We start from the raw sequence: 23,469 nt of genomic DNA, 5'->3' as shown, positions 1-23,469 counted from the left end.
CAATTAAAAAACAGAGCCCTGTAGTCACCCCACCCTCCTTACACAGGTCAGTCACTCAATCACCTTTTGGGGGTCTCACTGTACCCACTCCAAGTGGTATGCATATCTAGTACCCTTCCCAAGAGATCATCTGGCAGGTAGAGATTTTTCCATTTTGGAATAGTCTCCGTGGAATTTAACTTGATGGCCCAGGGAGCTGGCTGTTTTTCTGAACTTAGCCCCAGGGGATCTCATTTTGCAGTGCATTTTGTTCAGTCTGATCATTTGAAAAGCCCTAATTTGCTTTTTTTGACATCCTTCTCTGAGACCTCCTGCTTTGGTTCTCTACGGGTCTCAGCAGAAAAGTAGTAGTAGTTGCAAAAGGTGTCACTGTGTTTGAGAAAGATGGACACTCTCTACACCCTAGGTTTTCCTCGGTGACAGAATGCTCTTGTCAGCTTAACTCATCCTTTTGGAGATATAGAGTCTCCAAAGCTGGCAACTCCTTTTTCACTATTTTACATCAAATCTACTTTACTTCATTAATAACTTGTTGCTCCTAGCAAGGTCTGAGTAGAACCTAATGTTAACTAGAAGTTCTTAATTGTTTTTCCTTGTAAAAATGGGGCATTGTGAATAAAATTCAGGTCTGAACGGTGAAGCTGGTTTCATTTTCTTCATTTGAAAAAAGAGGGTGAAATCTCATTTCCTATAGCTCAGAATTATTTTGAAGCTCACATGAAATGAAATAGTATATGGGTCTAATTATAATCTTTTCCATTTTACTGAGGAGATCTACTGAGCTAGAAAGTAATTAGTATAGGGAATAGAATTAGAATTAACTTGTTTAGTCGCTAAGTCCTGTCTGACTCTTGTGACCCCATGGACTGTAGTCCACCAGGCTCCTCTGTCCATGGGGTTTTCCAAGCAAGAACACTGGGATGGGTTGACATTTCTTTCTCCAGGGGATCTTCTCTACCCAGGGATCGTACCTGCGGGTCTCGTGTCTCCTGCATTGGCAGGTGGATTCTTTACTATTGAGCCACCAGAAATGGCTCAAAGGTAAAGAAACTGCCCATCAATGCAGGAGAGTTGTGTTCGATCCCCGAGTGGGAAGTCCATGGGTTTGCAAAGAGTCTTACATGACTTAGCAACTAAAAAGCAACAACATAGAATTACTTATTCTAAACTGAGAAGTTGAGGAGAGAAATGGGGTGTGGTTTAAACTTCTTTTGTTTCTAGGGAAACGCCTGTTTTCTTTTTCACCAAGTGTGAAATGGGGGTGCATAGGCTAGGAAATCTGTGTAAGATTGGAGTGGGAGAGAGTCTCTCAGACACCCTGGGGTTCCCATGGAAACCCTGCCCCACTGCTTCTGGCCACCTGCCCAACCCCCACTCTTACCTCAGGCTGAGAAAGAGGGAAGCTGGTGAGGGGAGGCCAAGAAGGAAGCCCATAGGTTCCTCTGGAGTTTGAGTATCATTGTCAGCAGGAGAAAACATATATATATATATATGGCTTCAAAAAGCTTTATTGTTTCCATTTGGTCCAGGGCTTGAGAGTGGTCTCTCCAGGGTGTTAAAAAGCTGCCTAGTGGATGTAAAGAGGGGCTTCAGGCAGATGCTCTGATGTTAGGGGGCTCCTCAAAGGCCGCTGGGCTCCAGAGGCTCCTAGTCTTGCTTGAGGGTAAGACTTTCCAAGAGATACTCGCCCAACCCAGCCTGGGGGCCAGCCAGCCTGTGGAGGTGGGCCAGGTGGTCACCCATCTTCTTGACGAGTTTCACCTCCTCATCTAGGAAGTGGTTCTCTAGGAAGTCACGGATGTGGGGGTCTGTGCGGGCAGAACCCAGGCTCTGCAGACCCAAAAGGGCCTGGTTCAGATTCTTCTCCATGAGAAGGGTGGCTTCCATAGCATCCTTGGTTTTACCTCAGTCATCTAGAGACGCTTCTGCACTTCTAGGAAGAGCATGTGGCTCCCACATTGATTTTGCATTTTCAAGAGACGCTCTGGGCCGTTGTGCTTCTCCTTGGCCAATTCATGAAAAGTGGCCCACACCCTCCAGAGCCACATCGTTGAGGTCAAAATACAAGCCCAGAGAGAGGTAAGTGTAGGAGGCCTGCAGATGCATGTTGACCAGGCGGTGGAGAGAAGTCTCCACCTCGGTGGAATAATTCTGGCGAATCTGGGAGTTTATGGTTGACAGGTAATAAGGAGTTAAGCTCAAAAAATAGTGGTTATTGCCAGTGATTGTGGACAGCTGTGTGGCTGATTCTGAATGTTGTGACTGGAAAAAATGTTGGAGGGTGGTCGGAGGCTAGAGCAAGGGGTGTCCCTGGGTCTGTTCCCTCCAAGCACAGTTGAAGCAAGAGACGGATACGCGGGACTGCTGAGTGCACTTCCAGAAAAGAGATCCTTAACCCCTAACTATTTCTTCTCTCACCCCTCATATGTCTCCAACCTCTTTTTTCTAACCAGTCTTAAGGCTTGTGTGTCTCTCACTAGCTCTTTTCTCCTCATGAATCTTTGTGGGTGCATGCTAAGTCGCTTCAGTTGTGTCCAGCTGTTTATAGTCACACACCATAAACTGAAAGTAACAAAGGCTTGAGGCTGGTTAAAGCACTTCCAGTTACTTGTCTCTCAGGCAATGTCCTCCAGGGAAAATTCCAGTAAACTCCTGTTTAGCAACATTTTTCTGTCAATAATCACTCTACCTCCAACCAGTGGATTTTTTTTAGAATCCATACTTCACTGGCTTTGGATTCTATTAGTGCAGGTCATCGACCCCTGTGAATAAGGGAATCCATCACATGCCCTTTTGAGCTATAATCAACCACAGCTCATTGTCTGTCCTTTCTTTCCTCTTCCCTTTTGGCACCTTAGAGTTTAAGAACCCTATTCTTAAGGGTTCATCTGGAGAACAGAATTCAGAATATCCTGTTTCAACAAGAGCCATAGCCATCCCATGGGATGAACTTGAGATGAAGCCAGAATATGAGTTAGGGAAAGGAGAAAAGAAAGAGAAATTTAGACCTTGGAGTTATTAGAAGTCAGGTTTATGATATGGGGAAGTGTGTGAGTATGTGTGTGTGTGTGCGCACACACACATGCACACAAAATGAACATCATCCCACTGGATTTAAGGTGTTAGAGGACAAACAAGAGAGAGAAAGGAGACCCTCCTTCCCTACTCACTGAGAGCAGATAGCCTGTGAGGAAGCAACAAGAGAAACATGGAAAATTTTCCTGGAACTCCATCTGGGCCTGCTTTGGGAGAACAAAGACCATGTGTCTTTCTCTTCCATGTTACAGAGTTGCTGGGGAAGAGGTGGCATGCTTTGTATTCTCTACCCCCTAAGCTGGGTAGGTCTTTCTCAAATGAGCTGAGGATGTTGCACTAAACCTGAGATCTGGGACTGAAAGGTTATTCTCCATTTTTCTTCTTTATGTTAAATTGACACAATCAGCTTGTGGGTGTTACAAGTCATCACTGATCCCACCCCAGGGCAGAGGAGTCAGCAGCAGAGCCATCTTGAAAACCAGATGCTTGAGAATAAGACCAAATAACACATCTGCTGGCTGAAGTTATGGAAAGGATTACATGATGTTAACTGCTGCATTTGGAAATTGTGGAATTTAGCACATTGCTTACATTTTTCACAAAATTATTTATTTAATAAGCAACTAATAAATTATTAGCTTTATGCCCATAAATATATGTATGTGGTACCAATTCCAACAGTACAAACGTGTTTCTGATAGAAGGCAGGTTTCCCTCCCATTCCTATCCCTGCAATAATCTAGTTTTCTCTTCTGATGCAACTATAGTTACCAAGAAAAGTAGTTTAAAAATATATATTTGTGTGTGTGTTAAGTTACTTCAGTCATGTCTGATTCTTTGAGAGCCTATGGACTAAGGCCTGTCAGGCTCCTTTGTCCATGGGATTCTCCAGGCAATAATATTGGAGTGGGTTGCCATGCCCTTCTCTAGGGGATCTTTCTGACCCAGGGACCGAACTTGCATTTCTTATGTCTTTTGCATTGGCGTGTGGATTCTTTACCACTAGCGCCACCTGGGAAGCCCTTAAACTATATACGGGAGAAAATTATTCACTTTACAATAGCCAAGACACAGAAGCAACCTAAATGTCAGTTGACAATGGAAGTGAATAAAAATGTGGTAGTAATAGAATATTACTCAGTCATAAAAGGAGTGAAATAATATCATCTGCAGCAACGTGGATGGACCTAGAGATTGCCAAATGGAGTGAAGTAAGTCAGACAAAGAAAGACAAAGGCCATATGATATAACTTATATGTAAATCTAAAAAAGAATAATACAAATGAACTTATTTTAAAAACAGAAATAGAGTCACAGATGTAGAAAACAAACTTATGGTTACCAGGGGAGGAAGGGGGGAGAGAAATAAATTGAGAGATTGGGATTGACATATACATACAATTCTATATAAAATAGATAACTAATAAGGACCTACCGTATACCACAGGGAACTTATCCAATATTCTGTAGTAATCTATATGGGAAAAGAATCCCCCAAAGTGCATATATGTATATGTATAACTGACTCATTTTGCTGCACATCTGGAACTCACACAGCTTTGTAAATCAACTATACTCCAATAAAAATTACTCAAAAAAAGAGAAAATTAGTCACACCTTAGTTATTTGATTTAAAACTGGAAATAGCCTCTTCTCTCTTGAATGACAACTGCAGAAATGGTTTCTTGTTTGATTTAATCATTCCTTTGTGTTTGATATTCTCCACCCTATTTAATATAACTGTCTTTAACCCAATGTTCCTAAAGTTCAAAATTATCCCTATTCTGGGATAATCCCTAGAAATACTTTAAGGGTACTGAAAGTATCTCCTTCTAAAAAGTGAACCACAGGATTTTCTTTCAGACTTCAGACTCATGGACAAAAACTTGAACTTCCTAATTCAGCCCAAGTACAAAGCAATTAAAGGATTAAAATGGATTAGAGTTTTGAAAATCACAGGAACCCAAACTAACTTGCTTTTAGCTAAATATGTTTGAAATAGCTTCTTTCATTCTAATAGCAGTTCATAGGAATGTTTTCTCTCAGGTTAATTGGATGCTTTGCTGTCTTTTTTTCCTAGGGAAAGAGAGTGTGGTTACAGTATTTTATGAAGATTTTTTTTTTTTTAAATCACAAAACACTTGTCAGACTTCCTGGTCTGTTCCCTGTGTCCCTTGTACTGAGGCTGTTAAGGGAGGAAGTGATTACACTGAAGAGAGGAGACTAGATTTGCTGCCCTGGGACCTCTGTCTAACTTGTGTCTAGTCATTCCAATCCCAAAGAAGGGCAGTGCCAAAGAATGTTCACACTACCATACAATTGTGCTCATTTCACCTGCTAGTAAGGTTATGCTCAAAATCCTTCAAGGTAGGCTTCAGCAGTAATGTGAACTGAGAACTTCTAGATGTCCCAGCTGGGTTTTGAAATGGTAGAGGAACCAGAGATCAAGCTGCCAACATTCGTGGATCAGAGAGAAAGCAAGGGAATTCTGGAAATACATCTACTTCTGCTTCATTGACTATGCTAAAGCCTTTGACTGTGGATCGGCATACCAGACCACCTTACTTGCCTCCTGGGAAATCTGTATGCATGTCAAGAAGCAACAGTTAGAACTGGACATGGAACAACTGACTGGTTCAAAACCGGGAAAGAAGTACGTCAAGGCTGTATATCGCCATCCTGCTTATTTAACTTATATGCAGAGTAACTTATATGCGAAATGCTAGGCTGGATGAATCCTGAGCTGGAATCAAGATACCCAGGAGAAACAATCAGCAGCCTCATATATGCAGATGATACCACTTTAATGGCAGAAAGGGAAGAAGAACTAAAAAGCCTCTTGGTGAGGGTGAAAGAGGAGAGTGAAAAAGCTGGCTTAAAATACAACATTCAAAAGCCTAAGATTATGGCTTCCTGTCACATCACTTCATGACAAACAGAAGGAGGGGAAAGTGGAAGCAATGACAGATTTTATTTTCTTGGTCTCCAAAATGACTGCTGATGGTGACTGCAGCCCCTTGAAATTAAAAAAGACATTTACTCCTTGGAAGAAAAGCTATGACAAAGTTAGACAGCATATTAAAAAGCAGAGACATCACTTTGCCAACAAAAGTGCATATAGTCAAAGCTATGGTTTTTCCAGTAGTCATGTATGGATGTGAGAGTTGAACTATAAAGAAGGTTGAGTGCCAGAGGATTGATGGTTTTGAATTGTGTTGCTGGAGAAGACCTTAAAAGTCCCTTGGACTGCAAGAGATCAAACCAGTCAATCCTAAAGGAAATCAACCCTGAATATTCATTGGAAGGACTGAAGCTGAAGCTCTTACACTTTGGCCACCTGATGTGAAGAGCCGACTCATTGGAGAAGAGTCTGAAGCTGGGAAACATTGAAGGCAAAAGGAGAAGCGGGTTGCAGAGGACGATATGTTTAGATGACATCTCTGACTCGGTGGACATGAGTTTGAGCACACTCCGAGAGATAGCGAAGGACAGAGGAGCCTGGTATGTTGCAGTCCACGGGGTTGCAAAGAACTCGATGTGACTTAGCAACTGAACAACAATAACTGCTTCCAGGGCACTGGAGTAGAGGATTAACATCCCTGGAACTGTGTGATTATGAGACAATAAAAAGTTTATGAAATTGGACTTCTGGTTTCCAATCCAGCATCAGGTGTGTAAGGAACTTGGAAGTTGTCACTCCCACTTTCACAACAACAACAAAAAAGTGTGTGACACAGTAAAAAATCAACAACTCATATCCTCCAGAGAATTGTGGTCACAGGGCAAACTGCTGCCCCCCAAATTGGAGAGAGGTGGATACACAGGATCATAATTTACCAGAGCAGAAATCCATGAGCAGAAACCTCTGCAGGAACAAGTGCAAGGGTAGAAAAACTGAAGGTGGCCTTAGTGAATTGCGGGAGGCTTGGTGTGGACAAGTTTGAGAGTAAAAAACTCCACAGGGTTTAGGCTTAGTGAGTTTTATGTCTAGGAATTCTGCTACTTTCTCACAGTGAATAACTGGAATAGCCATTCTGAAACATGCCTAGAGTACTCTGTTCTTCACAGTGCGTGCATCAGGGAAAACTATTTTATAAGAGCCCAACAGACTGAAGTTTTGTCAGAGTCTAACCCTTCTGGTGTTGGAGAAGACTCTTGAGAGTCCCTTGGACTGCAAGGAGAGCCAACCAGTCTATTCTGACGGAGATCAGTTCTGGGTGTTCTTTGGAAGGAATGATGCTAAAGCTGAAACTCCAGTCTTTGGCCACCTCATGCGAAGAGTTGACTCATTGGAAAAGACCCTGATGCTGGGAGGGATTGGGGGCAAGAGGAGAAAGGGACAACAGAGGATGAGATGGCTGGATGGCATCACCAACTCGATGGACGTGAGTTTGAGTGAACTCCAGGAGTTGGTGATGGACAGGGAGGCCTGGCGTGCTGCAATTCATGGGTTCTCAAAGAGTCGGACACAACTGAGCGACTGAACTGAACTGAACTGAACCCTTCTGGAAGAAAGGAAATAGCAATCCTGCCCTTTGTAACCTTATTGTATCACCTAAGGAGTAGAAAAACAAACTGAGAAGCCCTTGTGAAAGTCTTAACTGTGGGGCACAGGCTCACTAACAGGGTGAGACCTCTCTGTAGGACTACAGAATGCTTTTTCTCCCTACATACTTTACCACCATGTCAGTAGGACTCCTATAAAGTAACAGCGAGTTTCATCTCAGAGAACTGTATGTCTCAGATCTTATTTAAGAGGAAGTCTTTAGGGAAACCCAAGACAACAGGGGCTACAAAAACAAGCACAGAAAATTTTAGCCTCTGATACCTACTTTAGCTTCAGCAAACGCTAAACACACCTAATTCCTAGCCAGATAAAGCACACAAAAAATACCTATTTGCTACATTTCCTTTTATGCAGTAAAGTTTTAATTACAAGGCATACTAACAGGCCGGAAAAAACACCCCAAAACAACGCACACAGTATGACCAGATGGAGCAAGCATCAGAATCAGCCTCAGATTTTGAAATGATCAGACCTAGAATTTAAGACACCTACACTTCCCAGGCAGCCCTAGTGGTAAAGAATCCATCTGCCAATGCAGGAGACCCAAGTGACAAGGGTTTGATCCATCCTGGGGTAGGTAAGATCCCCTGGAGTAGGAAATGGCAATCGACTCCAGTGTTCTTGATGGGAAAATTCTATGGGCAGAGGAGCCTGGTGGGCTACAGTCCATGGAGCCACGAAGAGTCAGTCAGACATGACTGCGTGACTGAGCATAGGTTTAATATGCTAAGGGGTCTAATGGAGAATATGGACAATATGCAAGAATAGATGGGTACTAATAATGCCCAGGTCTTTTAGTCGTACTTGGAGGAAGGGGTATGGAAAAGTATATCGGTTCCAGCTTCCTGAAAGTAGAACTCTTAACTATAACTTAAAAAAAAAAAAAAAACTTCATCTTGTTTTTCTTCATTGTTTGTTTCCTCTGAGTTCCTATTTCTGTGTATTTCTTTCTTTCTTTCTTTTTTTAAAAAAATTCTAAAGACTTTGCTCAGAGGTATGGTGATCCCTGGCTGTCTGCTCTTATTTAAGATTGAGTCCTATAAAAATGAAGCAACCTAAATGTCCATCAATGGACAATTGATAAAGAAGATATGGTACATATATGGAGTGGAATATTACTCAGCCATTAAAAGGAATGAATTTGTAGAGATGCAGATGAATCTAGTCTGTTGTACAGAGTGAAGTAAATCAGAAAGAGAAAACAAATATTGCATATTAACACATATATGTGGAATCTAGAAAAATGGTACAGATGAACATATTAGCAGGCAGTAATAGAAATACAGACATACAATGGACATGTGGACACAGTGGGGAAATGAGAGGGTGGGATGAATTGGGAGAGTATCAGTGATATATATACCCTACCGTGTGTTACATAGATCTCCAGTGGGAAGCTGCTGCAGATCCTGGGGAGCTCAGCTTGGTGCTCTGTGATGACCTAGATTGGTGGGTTGGGGGTGGTGGTTGGGAGGAAGGCCCAAGAGGGAAGGGATATATGCATACATATAACATATGTATGATTATAGCATATGATTCACTTTGTTGTACAGCAGAAGCTAACACAACATTGAAAAGCAATTATACTTCAGTAAAAAAAAAAAAAAAAGAAAGAAAGAAAAACTACTAAGTTACATCAGAGAGGTGTGGGACCTGCCCCTCACTGTAAGGTTATTGGACAGGGATCCAGCCATTTCTTGAGAGAATGTGAAAACTTATTAAGTGCCAATTTCTAAAGGTTTTTTGTCTTAGGGTTGTCTGTTATTTCCAGCCAGTCATCCTCAAATATCCTGTCTGGGGTTGAGTCTGACATTCTAGTAGCTGAAGGAGGCAGAGAGTTAACTGCCCCATTACACAGAATTCAGACTTTTATTTAATCTGTTTGCTTGGAGTGTAGCTCCTCACTCCGTTCTCCTCTCCAGGGTTATGCTATAGTCCCCACGGCTCATGGAGTGTGAAGGTGATGCTGGTAGAGGCTTTTTCCGGTCTTCAATCATCAAAGCACACACGTCACAGCAGAGTCATCCCTTGTTCCTGTCTCCACAGTGTTGGGAGACAGTTCCCTACCAATCATGGTCTTATGTATTCTACTGTCTTAGGAGCAGAGGCATAGATAGTTTATTCTGGATAATCTTTGCAAGGCTGTTCATATACCAAGTAGCCTTGGACGATAGTGTCTGTCTCTGGAATAGAGAGGAGATTTGTTTGATTCTCAGTATAATAAAGATAATACCACTCTCCAGAATGAAGACCGGGCAGGTTTCCCTGTAGCCTCCTTAACGTATGAGGTTTGCTAAAACGGAGCAGCTCAGCTGTGTGCCACGGGCAACATCCATTCGTGCTGTTCCATGTAGTCCCTGTGGGACTGTGAAACAAGGTAAGTCAATGTGAGCATGGAGACAATGTTGCCTGCTGTGCTCGGAGTGATAACATCCTTAGCCTTTGTCTCTGGTGTCTCGTGTTTCTGCTGGCATGTGTGGAACTGTGGCCATTTAACTCATAAGCTCACAAGTACAGTAAAATCTCAGATGCTCAATTCTATGGTGTTTTCTTTTGCTACCATGCCATGTATGGGGCTCAGGAATCTTTACAAGCCTGTCTCTATTCTGTCTTCCTTGATACCCTTTTAGTTGTTGCAATTCTGGCCTTTCTGACTCTTTTATTGACAACTAGACAACTGGGTTGAATCCTGATGCTCTGGGACCCACAATCTCTCTTTCCATCTCCCAGCTTGGGAATATCTCTTTTCAATATAAGGGAAAGCCTTGTCCTTTCATGTTTATTTAAGCTGCTCCTTCTACTCTCACACATTCACATATCCTAAAGATTTAGGTTTTGCAAAACAAAAGCCAAAAACATCTTCTAATAATTTTCTTCTTCCAACCCTACCACTCATCTCTTTGAAGACAAAGAACAGCCTCTCTGATGTCTGGGTGTTGGACAAGAAAGGGAAATTCAGGGAAAAAAAAGGTTCCTGTGCATTACTATCTCAAAATGCCATTCAGTCACATTTATTCTGTGTTTAAAAAGTGTCTCCAGTTCTCATGAATGCTATTTCTCGTATTACTAGAATTCAAGAAATTGGATATTACACCCACCCTCCTGCTGACTTTTCCATGGGAATTCAGTAATTCTCTAATAACTTGCAGAGAGAGCAGAGTCCTTTGTGCATGCACATGTGCTCAGTTGTTCAGTTGTGTCTGACTGTTTACGACCCCATCGACTGTAGCCCACCAGGCTCCTCTGTCCCTGAGATTCTCCAGGCAAGAGTACTGGAGTGGGTTGCGATGCGCTCCTCCAAGTGATCTTCCTGACCCAGGGATGGAACCTCATCTCTCATGTCTCCTGTACCAGCAGGCGGGTTCTTTACCACCAGCACCACCTGGGAAGCTGAGGATAAGAGTCCTCTGAGGATAAGACAAATCTTGAAGAAGGAAGCAAGTGAAAGGCTCTATGTTTTTCTGGGAAAACAAAGAATAAAATGAGGAATGGATGGGGTAGAGATATTTAGTTTCATCTGAAAGACTGAGGAGGGGAAAGCTGGGGATGCCATCCACTGGGTTTGAGCAGTATGGGACCAGGAGGGTTAAAGAGAAAAGTCATTCATTTACCCCTTGAGGAGATGGCCTTTCACCCCAATTCAGGAAAAAAAATGGCAGTAGGGAGATCATACTTACAATTCGGCTAGAGCTAGAAAAATAAATGTGTAAATGAGAGTTGGGAGGAGGATGCTAAAGGGCTTATAACTATGTCATTTTGTGTCCTAGACTGGCCCAGTGACTTCTTTGAAGGAATTGTCCTGAGTTACCCTCTTTGACATTAGGTTTCAAAAAATAAGTTAATGTTTTCCCAATCATATTTCAAATTGAGACATTTAGTAAATTCACTAAATTTATACATTTAGTGAAGAATGTCTTTGGATCTATGTTTTGAGAAAAGTTATCATCTCAGTATTTTGACAGTTAAAATGAACACTTAATTCATCCGGAGCCATTTAATCTGCACTTCGATTTCCAGCTTGTCCTATGGCTGTTGGAGGATCATCTTCCCTTAGGGACTTCTGCGTGTGGGGCAATCAGATTTCACCATCTTGAGATACATGACCTCAGACCTCTAACTCATGGACAGAAAACTGGGCTCCTTAATTGAATACATTACCAACAGAGAAATGAAGGGACTGATACTCATACATGATTAAGCAGGAAAAATGAAATTCTTCCTGAGTATAATCTAAAGGCTTCTTTTTGAATAAAATAGTTGATTACTTCTCATCTTTTTGATAGATTGTAGGGATATTTTCCCAGAGAAGGCAATGGCACCCCATTCCAGTACTCTTGCCTGTAAAATCCCATGGACGGAGGAGCCTGGTGGGCTGCAATCCATGGGGTCGCTAAGAGTCAGACATGACTTCACTTTCACTTTTCACTTTCATGCATTGGAGAAGGAAATGGCAACCCACTCCAGTGTTCTTGCTTGGAGAATCCCAGGGATGGGGTAGCCTGGTGGGCTGCCGTCTATGGCTTCGCACAGAGTCGGACACGACTGAAGTGACTTAGCAGCAGCAGTAGCAGCAGGGATATTTTCCAGGTTTGGTTGATGTCTATTTGGTCTTTTATCAGTACAAGGGTTAGAAAGGAAAGAAGATGTAATTAAAATAGTAATCTTATTTCAGTTCCATCATTAAAATAAGGTTTCCTTGTGGCACCCCAACTTCTGTATCTCCTTGCGCCCACTCCTTACTCGCTTGGTGCTGAGTCTTCTGCATGTACTCAGGTCTATTGTTCTCTCTCTCTTGTAGCATAATTTTCATGCATGTTTATGTCAACAAAATATTTCCTTTCACTCTGTTTAAAAAATGCTGCTCCCCACTAGCAATACAGGAAAGAAGGAAATAAGTGATTGGGGGAGAAAAATCCTGTTTTGGCCCTCTAGAATATCTGGATTTCATTTATTTTTCTCCTGAGTCAGATCCAGAGAACCTAAGGGAGAACCACATGCTGGTAGGTGGGAGAGGTGATGGCAGAGGCAGAAAAAAGCAAAAAGGAATCTTGTTTTGGGGGAGCTGGATCCATTTGCTGAGCTTCATAACAAAACAGTAGAGAGTGGGTGGTTTAAAGAACAAAAATGTATTTCTTTTACAGTTCTGGAGGCTGGAAGTCCAAGATCAAAGAGTTGACTGGTTTCATCCTGAGGTCTTTCTTGCCTTGTAGATACCCATCTTCTCTCTCTGTCTTCACATAGTCTTTTCTCTGGGTGTCCACAGGTCTGTATCCTAACCCCTCCTTTATAAGGACACCAGTCTTATTAGGTTGGAACCCACCCGTACGACCCCATTTCCCCTTAACTATCTCTTTAAAAACCCTCTTTCCAAATACAGTCACATTTTGCAGTGCTAGGAGTTAGGAGTTCAATATATAATTTGGGGGAAACACAACTCTCAGCCTGTGGCCTTCTCTGGTGGCTCAGACAGTGAAAAATCTACCTGTAATTCAGGAGACCTGGGTTTGGTCCCTGGGTCAGGAATATCCCCTGGAGAAGGGAATGGGAACCCACTTCAGTATTCTTGCCTGGAAAATTCCATTCCTGGCAGGCTCCCCTGCAAGGCTCCTGCAGAGGAGCCTTGCAGGGGTTGCAAAGGGTTGGACATGACTGAGTGACTAAGAACACACAAACACAGACACAACACACAACTCAGCCTGTGACAAGGACCTGGAGGTGGGGGAGGATGAGGAGCTGGGAAGGCCATGTGGCTTCTTTCATGTGTTGGTTGGAGGAGAGAAATTCACCTATCTGGGGCCTGAGGACATGATACAATCTCAAGTTTATGGTCTCAGCCCTTCTTCTAGTATAGTTTAAGAGTTTGGGGTTACAGATATTCTACTTATACCTTAAAAATTTACCAAAAATGATGGGAAGAAGTAAGGACGATTTGGGGTGAATTATTTTCTTACAGTGCTTTGAACATCTTTTTCTCTCCCATCCTTTAAAATGGAGATGTGATAGGAAAGCAAAATGACTTTCACATTTTGGAGATGAGAGGAATTGTCATTTCAATTGTTTTAAAATCAGTGATTCTTTCTACCATTAGGGAGTCTTACATTATTCCCTTGGGAATACCTGGCACTAGTGTTTTTAAAAATCTCCCCTGGTGATTCTCATGTGTAACTGTACTCAAAGGCCAACAAGTCATAGTCTCTCTGGTTTTCTACTTTCATCTCAGGAGAGCAACATGGAGACTTCTAGAATCTGGAAGGTGCAAATCCAGAATTCCTGCGGGGAGGGAGATCCATGTGTGCCCACAGATAGTCCACGTTTTCTTTCCTTTGCAATGCACAGAATACTCACCTTGTACTCAAGAAACACACATTTGGTCTTCAGACAGATCAAACACACTTTGGATTGGGCGAAAAATCATGGTAAGGATCATTGAGATTTGCAAACATAAAGCATGTTTTCTATTTCTCCAATTAAACATGTAAAATGGCCTTTCCCACTTTGTACAAGTTTGTAAACATGTTTCTGATGTCATTTTGCTCATCTTTTTGAGGTAGACATTCTCTCCTGGTTCATGTTTCCAGGCTGACGTCACCCTGGAGGAGAGAGAGATGGGTATGAGTACCCCAGTCCCATGGGGAGGGCCACAAGAGGAAGCTCTGGCTTCTCAACTATCATCCCTGGTTTCTCGCTTTACAGCAGCATGTAGACCTTTAGTTTTAAGATCTAGAGGGACTGTAGAACCTTCCTTGAGGAGTGAACCAGGACCACATCCCAAAGATCCCAAAGACTGAGCCAAAGGACAGGTTGCCATTAAATATCAATTTTGAAAGAGTGTAACATTTTCTATAAACAGGCATAACAAGATACTCACTGGTATATTGGTGGGGGTGGGATGGAATAAAAGACGATGTCTTCCTTCATCTTTCCTCTGCTGCTGCCGCTGCTAAATCTCTTCAGTCGTGTCCGACTCTGTGCAACCCCATAGATGGCAGCCCACCAGGCTTCCCCGTCCCTGATATTCTCCAGGCAAGAACATTGGAGTGGGTTGCCATTTCCTTCTCCAATGGTGAAAGTGAAAAGTGAAAGTGAAGTCGCTTAGTCGTGTCCGACTCCTAGCGACCCCATGGACTGCAGCCTACCAGGCTCCTCCGTCCATGGGATTTTCCAGGCAAAAGTACTGGAGTGGGTTGCCATTGCCTTCTCCTCTAGAACAGGAAATTTCATAAATGCAGAGTCAGATAAAGCTCTCTTTGGATCCCCCCTTCTTTTTTTGACTTTTAAAAATAATCTCACTTCTGCACTCATTTTCTTTCCTCCCTAGTGATTCTCAAGACCAAAATGTCTTCTGTAACTTCTTTAGTTTGAAAGGGCAGTTGTTTATAATTCCAGAAATTAATTTTCACTTTGAAATTAAAAGGCCTGATGTACTGAACTTGACACATCCCTGAGCATCTCCACCTGAGGCTCTGCAAGCCTGCCCAAGCATGGCCTGGAACAGGAAAAGGGCGGGGGAGGGCTCTGTCCTTGGGTCTGCGAGGTCTGTCTTTTCAGCCTGGACGGTCAGAGAATTGGAGAATTGGGATCTTCGAGAGAGTTTGAGTGTAAAATGGTGATGACATGAATGTAATTTTGAAATTTTAAAATATTCTATTAGGGACTTCTCTGGCAGTCCAGTAGTTAAGACTCCTGCAGGGGATGTGGGTTTGATCTCTGGTAGGGGGTCTAAGATCCCACATGCCTCAAGGTCAAAAGACCAGAACATGAAACAGAAGCAATATTGTAACAAATTCAATAAAGGCTTAAAACAAACAAACAATGTCTGTAGGAATCCAACTTTCATTCAGAATATTTGAAATGGTCCCTTCATCTCTGAGTATGAATGTTGGGATGTTTTGTAGGCAATCTTGGTGCCTGTTTTGGGTTTGATGTTGTCTTTTGTCTCTGCTATCTCTGCCTGAAGTGTTCTTAGGTTCTTAGGCTACCCACTTCCATTCTAGTAGGGCCTGAAGAATAGTATTTCCCCCTCATAGGGATTGGCCTGGAGATTTTTCCTCCAGGTTTATGATAAGGAAAAATGCAATAAAATTATACTGATGCTGCTGTCCCCTAATCTACAAAAGTAATCAGTCTTTTGTTTATATAGCCATTTGATAAAGCTATCATAGCCCATGAGACATTTTAATTTGGCCTAAAACTAACTGTTAAAAATTTAGCTATTTTTTTTTTTTACCCCTTCTGATAATCGTATTCAAATCCTAGGCCTTTTATCCCTTCCTTTACTCTATCTTATTACTATGGGTATCATGAAGAAAAGTTTGCACATAATGCTGGTTAATTAAAAAAAAAAAAAAGAAGTGTTTTAATAATTTGAGTTGGCTAATTGGCTAGTGCCAAATTATCTTCACTAAGTGTCCTGTTACACCCTTGCTATAAACTTCAGCCCCCACTAAGGTATGTGCAGAGACACCTACCTGTATAACTGTCACCAGCATTTGAGTCTGTCTGAGTCTCCATAACAGCTGAATAACAGCTGTTATCAGCTCATGGATAACAGCTCATCAGCTGTCGAATGAGCAAGGGATCCTCTGATACAGCGATGAACATTGTGGGGAAGGAGTGAATGAGAGGAATCTTGATTCTGAATGATTGAAAATGGAGTTTGTTAGTGGTGGTGGTAGGAGAGGTGGGGGTGATGATAAAGGAATTTGAAAGATTTATTTTCTCCATCCTCACCATTTTTAGGGATTTTGGTGAAAATGATATCTACTATGGGATAGAAAGTACACCTATTTCTTCATCGGAGAATCACCTCTGTTCTTGGACAGAAAAGTGGATCATTCTTAGACCATGTTTATGTTATGGATCTGGTTTTGAAAGACATGCACAGTATTGTAAACCTTTCCTTGCTGTTTTGGGAGGAGAATCAGGGAAGAAAAGACTGAAGGAAATCTCCACTTTCTCTACCTGGTGGGATCTCCAGGGAGGGTGGAGGCTGGGCAGTGACATTTTGATCTCAAAAATTACAGCTTGCTTTTTTGTTCTTCACATGAGGACACGAAATGAGTAAAAACAAATCAACAAAAGTGACTTTGGTTTTCACTGGGAGGAAATTTATTATTTCAAATGTTTTATAATGAAAAATCCAGCTTCACTCTTTTGTATTGTCTGCCCTAAATCTCTCCTTTCTAGACTTTCCAAGTAAAGGGTACAGCTTTTAGCCTTTCATCACCAGCCATGGAAGAGAATCCACCCTAAGGGACATGATTCCTATGGGGAGGAAAATGAATGACAGACAAGAGCTTCTGTACCCAGAGTAAATCCCATCTGTAACATATCCAAGCCTGACCCCTGACCCTTGAAAAGGGAAATGGGCTTTTAATAGAGCCCACACATAGAATAATGAGAGGGCTAATGTAAGCTCAAGACCAATGAAAGAAAATCAAAATTTAGGAAACCTAAGTTCTTCCCATTGCTTAAAACTTAAGAAAGAAACTTTTTCTCATCTTGAAGAGTAGAAAGACATTGACACCTTGTCTTTATGAATCACAGACAGAAGTCCTCATATTATAAAATGGTAATTTACAATCAGAACTTATCTTCGACGTTTCTATCTTTTCAGTTCAGTTCAGTTCAGTCGCTCAGTCGTGTCTGACTCCTTGCGACACCATGAATCGCAGCACGCCAGGCCTCCCTGTCCATCACAAACTCCAGGAGTTCACTGAGACTCACGTCCATCGAGTCAGTGATGCCATCCAGCCATCTCATCCTCTGTCACCCCCTTCTCCTCCTGCCCTCAATCCCTCCCAGCAACAGAGTCTTTTCCAATGAGTCAACTTTTTGCATGAGGTGGCCAAAGTACTGGAGTTTCAGCTTTAGTATCATTCCTTCCAAAGAAATCCCAGGGCTGATCTCCTTCAGAATGGACTGGTTGGATCTCCTTGCAGTCCAAGGGACTCTCAAGAGTCTTCTCCAGCACCACAGTTCAAAACCATCAATTCTTCAGCGCTCAGCCTTCTTCACAGTCCAACTCTAACATCCATACATGACCACAGGAAAAACCATAGCCTTTCTATCTTTTAGCTTTACCCTAAAACGGGAACAGTAGGATTCCCCTATCCATGTAGGGACTCTAACTTGGGTGAGGTTTAATATTAGACTAGTGGTGTATGCATAGAAGAACTTCAAGATCAAGAATAAAGTGTGCTGGTGACCTAAATGGAAAGGAAATCCAAAGAAGAAAGGATCCACATATACATATAGCAGTAAAGAGTCCATCTGCCATGCAGGAGACACAGGTTCAATCCTTGGGTTGGAGATATCTCCTGGAGAGGGAAATGACAGCCCACTCCAGTATTCTTGTGTGAGAAATCCCATGGACAGAGGAACCTGTCCTCTGTCCACCTGACTTACATTTCATGTGTTCACAAAGAGTTGGACATGACTTAGTGACTAAACAACAATAGCTGATTCACTTTGCTGAATGGTAGAAACTAACACAACATTGTAAACTAAATATACTCTAATAAAATTAATGAAAAAAAGAGTCAAGTGTGCTCTAGTCCTTTATTCTGGATTTTCATATTGACACATTTCTTTTCCTTAAAGCAACAGTTATTATGGTCTATAAAATTAAAGAACTAAAACATGCTCCACAACAATCATGACATTTGAAAAAATAGGACACAAAGAAAAAAAAATCTCTCCAAGGAAATCTTCCTGAGAGCTCATCTTGAATATAAAAGTGTTACAACCCAAGGTACCTACAGAGGGTAGAGTGCAGTGTGGAGGCAGAAGAAGCAGTGGGAGGGAACCATTCTGTTCTTGGCGCTGGAGTTGGTCAGGCAGACCCTGGGGTTTTTTTCGTCTTTGAATAGAGGACAGGGAATATCGTTTCCATGGTCCAGGAAGAGTTGTGACCCAGGGAATAAGAGAGAATATATTCCGTTTCCCACTTCCCTTCTATGTTGGCAAAACTGCACGAATTTCAGCAACACACTGGGTTTCTGAAGGTGAAAGTCATGTGGAACACTGATTGAACTGAACTCAGACCTGGAAAACTAGGAAGTACTATAGCTCCCTTGAGTATATAGACTTATTTCTGAAGTTATTACATTAATATGTAAATGATGTATAATATAAAAGATATCTTTTAGCCTAAAAGTGCAACATATACATTTATTTCTTTTTATTATCTTTCTAAAATGAAAGGATTTTCTGTGACAAAGATAAGATTGTTGTAAATATATAACTATATATACATATAACTAAAGATAGTTATATGTTATTTATATAGAGAGAGGAGAAATGTTTTGCCAATGAGATATTTAGTGAGGTTCAAGTTAACTCTCTGTGTACCATTCCTTCTAACTTTCCCTTGGCTTCTCTACTACCAGACGCATGAGATATCTCATGATTACATAGAAATCGTTTCCCTACAGTTCTTGCCTCACCATTCTCAGAATGATTCCCTAAAGTCTCCTGTGATGGACCAACATCTGGCCTCTGACCTGTGAACAGAAACCTGAACTCCTTAATGTGATTTCTGCTTACATTATTCATTGGGCAACCCTAATCCTTAAGTATTGCATTATCTGTGTAGGAGACCCACTTATATCCCTTGTTATGTTTAGTGCATTTTAAATAGTCTCTTTTCTTCATTTTGTCTTTTATTATATAGCTAATTTTACTTTGTTTTCTTTTGCAATTACTCTCTGTCCTAAATCATATGACTCTAATGGTCTTGAGGATTAAGTCTTACAACCTTCTATGGTCTGATGGGCTTCTCTCTACTTTCCCAGTTTCCTGAGATATGCATGATGCGTTTCACAAATGGAGAAGAGAGAAAGTCAATGTCTGTGTTAGTTACTTTTTTTTTTTTCCAGCCTCAAACTCCAGAATCTATAAAAAGAGCCCAGAAGAAAATTCTGTGCAAAGAGTCACTTCTAAGAATACCAGGATAAAAATTGGATGAAAGAAAGTTGTATGAAGAAAAGGATAAGTGAGAGGAGGAAGTGTTGAAGAAAATTTCAAGTCATGGGGGAGCTAGAAATTCTAGTTTGGACAGGTGGTGAGGAGATGGAAGTCCCTCCAGTGTATCTTGCCCTTAGGGTGGGGAAAAATGATACAACCCAGGAGGGAATGGCCCCTAAGAAGCCCAGTGACTGAGAAAAACCAATGGGACAGGTTGGTGTGGAGACCCACCTATTACCATGTTGATGAGACTGTTGGATGATTACTTATAGACTTTCCAAAGGCATCTGTCAGCTGAAATAGCTGTTGTTAGGAATGCTTGAAAGGTTCAGAGAACACTCCAGTAGCTATGAGAGCATGTAGGACCCAGATCTTGGCTTCTAAATATTATTCTCCACTGAAAGAATACAGGGCTCCTTTGAGACATGGCTAACTCAGAGTCTGGAACAGAAAAAGTGCAATGAGAACATGGAACATTTCTTGTGCCAAAATGCAGGGAAGTGCTCAGAGGAGGGGGGCAAGTGCAAAGGACATAGGAGGAAGCTTGAAGGGGCTTCCACTGGCCAAATCTGGGACATTTCAAGCATCATAGTGTATACTTCATAGTAATGGAGTATAGCCCAAAGAATAAAATAAAAATCCTTGAGTCTATACTAACATAAGTAAATGAATAAACAAATAAGAGGCGGAGAAGAAATTTTTCTTCCTTATAGTAGAATTCCAATTAACAAAGTCAAAAAGATGATGGAGTTAGAAAAATCACCTCTTGGCAGCCACTACAATGATAATTGTTTCAGGCAAAAATCAACAATGACTCCTAAAACCAGAGGGTATGATGAAGTATCTCCTCATGATACACTTACTAATTTCAAAGAAAGTAGTGTGTTCACAGTGGAGAAAACTGACATACACCATTTTTAAAAGGGTGTTTTATTTATTTGTTTTATTTTTGGCTGTGCTGGGTCTCTTGCTGTGTAGGCTTTTCTCTAGTTTTGGCCAGTGGGGGCTACTCTCCAGTTGCAAATCACAGGCTTCTCGCTGTGGTGGCTTCTCTTGATGCGGAGTATAGGCTTTAGGGTAAGAGGGCTTCAGTAGTTATGGCTTGTGGTCTCAGCAGTTGCAGTTTCTGGGTTCTAGAGCACAGGCTCAGTAGTTGAGACACACAGGCTCAGTTGCCCTGAGGCATGTGTGATCTTCCTAACCCAAGGATCAAACCCGTGTCTCCAGGATTGGCAGGTGGATTCCTACCCACTGTGCTACCAGGGAAGCCCCTGCATAAATCATCTTAGACATGGGACACATCGACATTGTGTGCCACCTGAGGCCATAACATGTCTATAATGTTCTTGACAAAAGTACTTACTCTGAACCTAATCATCAGGGAATATCAGACAAACCCAATTAAGGAACAGTCTACAAAATAAGTAGCTTGAAATCTTCAAGCTATCAAAATTATGAACTACAAAAAAGAATGAATGGTTCTAGATTAAAGAAGATCGAAGAGATATGACAACCAACTGTAACTGGTGATCCTGGATTTACTTCTGGACTATTTAAAGTGAATTAATGGGACAATTGGCAAACTCTGTTCAAGATCTGTCTACAATCAGGTAACAACACTAGTATTATTAATAATGGTAATGGTATTGCATCCATGTCAATTTCTTGATTTTGATGATTGCACTGTGATTATGTATGAAAATGGCCTTCCTTGGTAGCTCAGATGGTAAAGAATGCCTGCAATTCAGGAAACCCAGTTTCGACCCCTGGGTTGGGAAGATCCTCTGGAGAAGGGAATGGCAACCCACTCCAGTTTTCTTGCCTGAAGAATTCCATGGACAGAGAAGCCTGGCAGGTTATACAGTCCCTGGCATTGCCAAAAGTCAGACATGACTGAAGTGATTAACACTTTATGCATGAAAATATCCTTATTTTTGGGAAATACAACTGAAGTATTTAAAGGTAAAGTGACATTTAAAACTTAGTTGCAAGTGTTTCAAAAGATAAATATTATATCAATGGATATAAGAGAATGTAAAGCAAATGTGATAAAATAATAATATTTGAGGAATCTTGGTGTTGTACAATGGGAAGTCTTTGTCTCGTTTTAAGAACTTCTCTCCCTGGAAGTATGAAATTATTTCAAAACTGTTACTCTGTAAAGGCCTTAGGGGCTTCCCTGGTAGCTCAGCTGATCAAGAATCTGCCTGCAATGCAGGAGACCCTGGTTTGATTCCTGGGTTGGGAAGATCCCCTGGAGAAAGGATAGGCTACCCACTCCAGTATTCTTGGGCTTCCCTGGTGGCTCAGATGGTAAAGAAACTGCCTGTGATTCAGGAGACCTGGGTTCGATCCCTGGGTTGGGAAGATCCCCTGGAGGAGGGCATGGCAACACACTCCAGTATTGTTGCCTGGAGAATCCCCATGGACAGAGGAGCCAGGTGGGCTACAGTCCTTGGGGTCGCAAACAGTCAGACACAACTGAGTGACTAAACACAGCACAGCACAACAATAAAGGCCTTAGAGAGGCATTTAAAAGTGTCAGTTCTGAAGTCATAGGTAATGTGGCTTTTTAAAAAATTTTATTTTTAATTAGAGGATACTTACAATATTGTGATGGTTTCTGTCATACATCAACATGATTTGGCCACAGGTATACATATGTTCTTCCCCTCTCGAACCCTCTTCCTACCTCCCTCTGTCCCCATCCCTCCAGGTTGTCATTGAGCATTGGCTTTGGGTTCCTTGTGTTATACATCCAACTCTCATGGCCATCTATTTTACATATGTTTATATATATGTTTCAATGCTATTCTCTTAAGTCATCCCACAGTCTTCTTTCCCTACTGTTTCCAAAAGTCTGTTCTCTGTGTCTGGATCTCCTTTGCTGCCCTGAAAGTAGGATCCTCATTACTATCTTTCTAGATTCCATATATATGCATTAATGTATATTTGTCTTTCTCTTTCTGACTTACTTCATTCTGTATAATAGCTTTATATAATGTTGGGCTAGAGATTCCAGGGAAAAAAGGAGACAAGTTTAGAATGTAAAGACAGGGTTTCTGGACTCTAGGGAAGATTACATTTCTTTTATAATAAAAAACTGAATGATTAAAAAAATAGGACAAAATATATTCTGCAAGCGTGAAGACAACAAAAATGTCAGGTTTAACAATGAGAATTGTGGATGAAACTGATTTTAAAATGCAAATACAGTTTGAAAGCATATATTTATTACAAATGTGCTCTAATAATAATGTTCAGAGGCACCCGTCTCCTTACTGTCATTAGTATGATGTCTGGGGTCTGTCAAGTCAGAGAAAGATGAGAAATTTGAAGAATTCAATCAGATGCTACTTAAATATCTATAAGATTTCTGTGGGAGCCCACAGGAAAATATGAAAAGTGTTCAGAATGAAACCAGGCAGTAAATGGATTAGTGAAATCTAATCAAGTGCTGAAACAATTTTGGTGGGGATTTGCAGACTCAAATCAGATTGAAGAAATAGAAAATGTGTAACTTGAATTCAGGGGGCCATGGAGCTGACCTATTTGGAGGGCATGGGCTCAGAATTCCTCTTGGCAGAGAGGCTCTATGAAAGAGGTCCCTTTGTCCTTCAGTGGCCTGTGGAAATTCAGTTCTGGCCAAAGCCTTTGTCCAAAAAGCAACCTCAGTACACTCAGACTGTCACTGCAATTCACTTAAGATGACATACTCTAACTCCATTTCTTTGTGTGTATACAAAATTCATTTCACCCAAGGGAAACATAATCTTAGAGATAATGTGTGCATGTGTGGGCTTCCCTATGGCTCAGTAGGTAAAAAATCCGCCTGCAATGCTGGGATGCAGGAGACTCAGGTTTGATCTAAAATCATAATAGTAATATTTTTCTGCTAA

General features: G+C 41.5%; 1 pseudogene; it reads right to left on the bottom strand.

Moving 5' to 3' along the window:
- Nucleotides 1–1,647: 1,647 nt before the first annotated feature.
- Nucleotides 1,648–5,714, bottom strand: LOC102273978 (ferritin light chain pseudogene; annotated as a pseudogene).
- Nucleotides 5,715–23,469: the final 17,755 nt, after the last annotated feature.

The sequence above is a fragment of the Bos mutus genome, chromosome 6, assembly GCF_027580195.1.
Source record: "Bos mutus isolate GX-2022 chromosome 6, NWIPB_WYAK_1.1, whole genome shotgun sequence".
Lineage (NCBI taxonomy): Eukaryota > Metazoa > Chordata > Mammalia > Artiodactyla > Bovidae > Bos > Bos mutus.
This window is presented reverse-complemented; position numbering and strand designations above follow the sequence as displayed.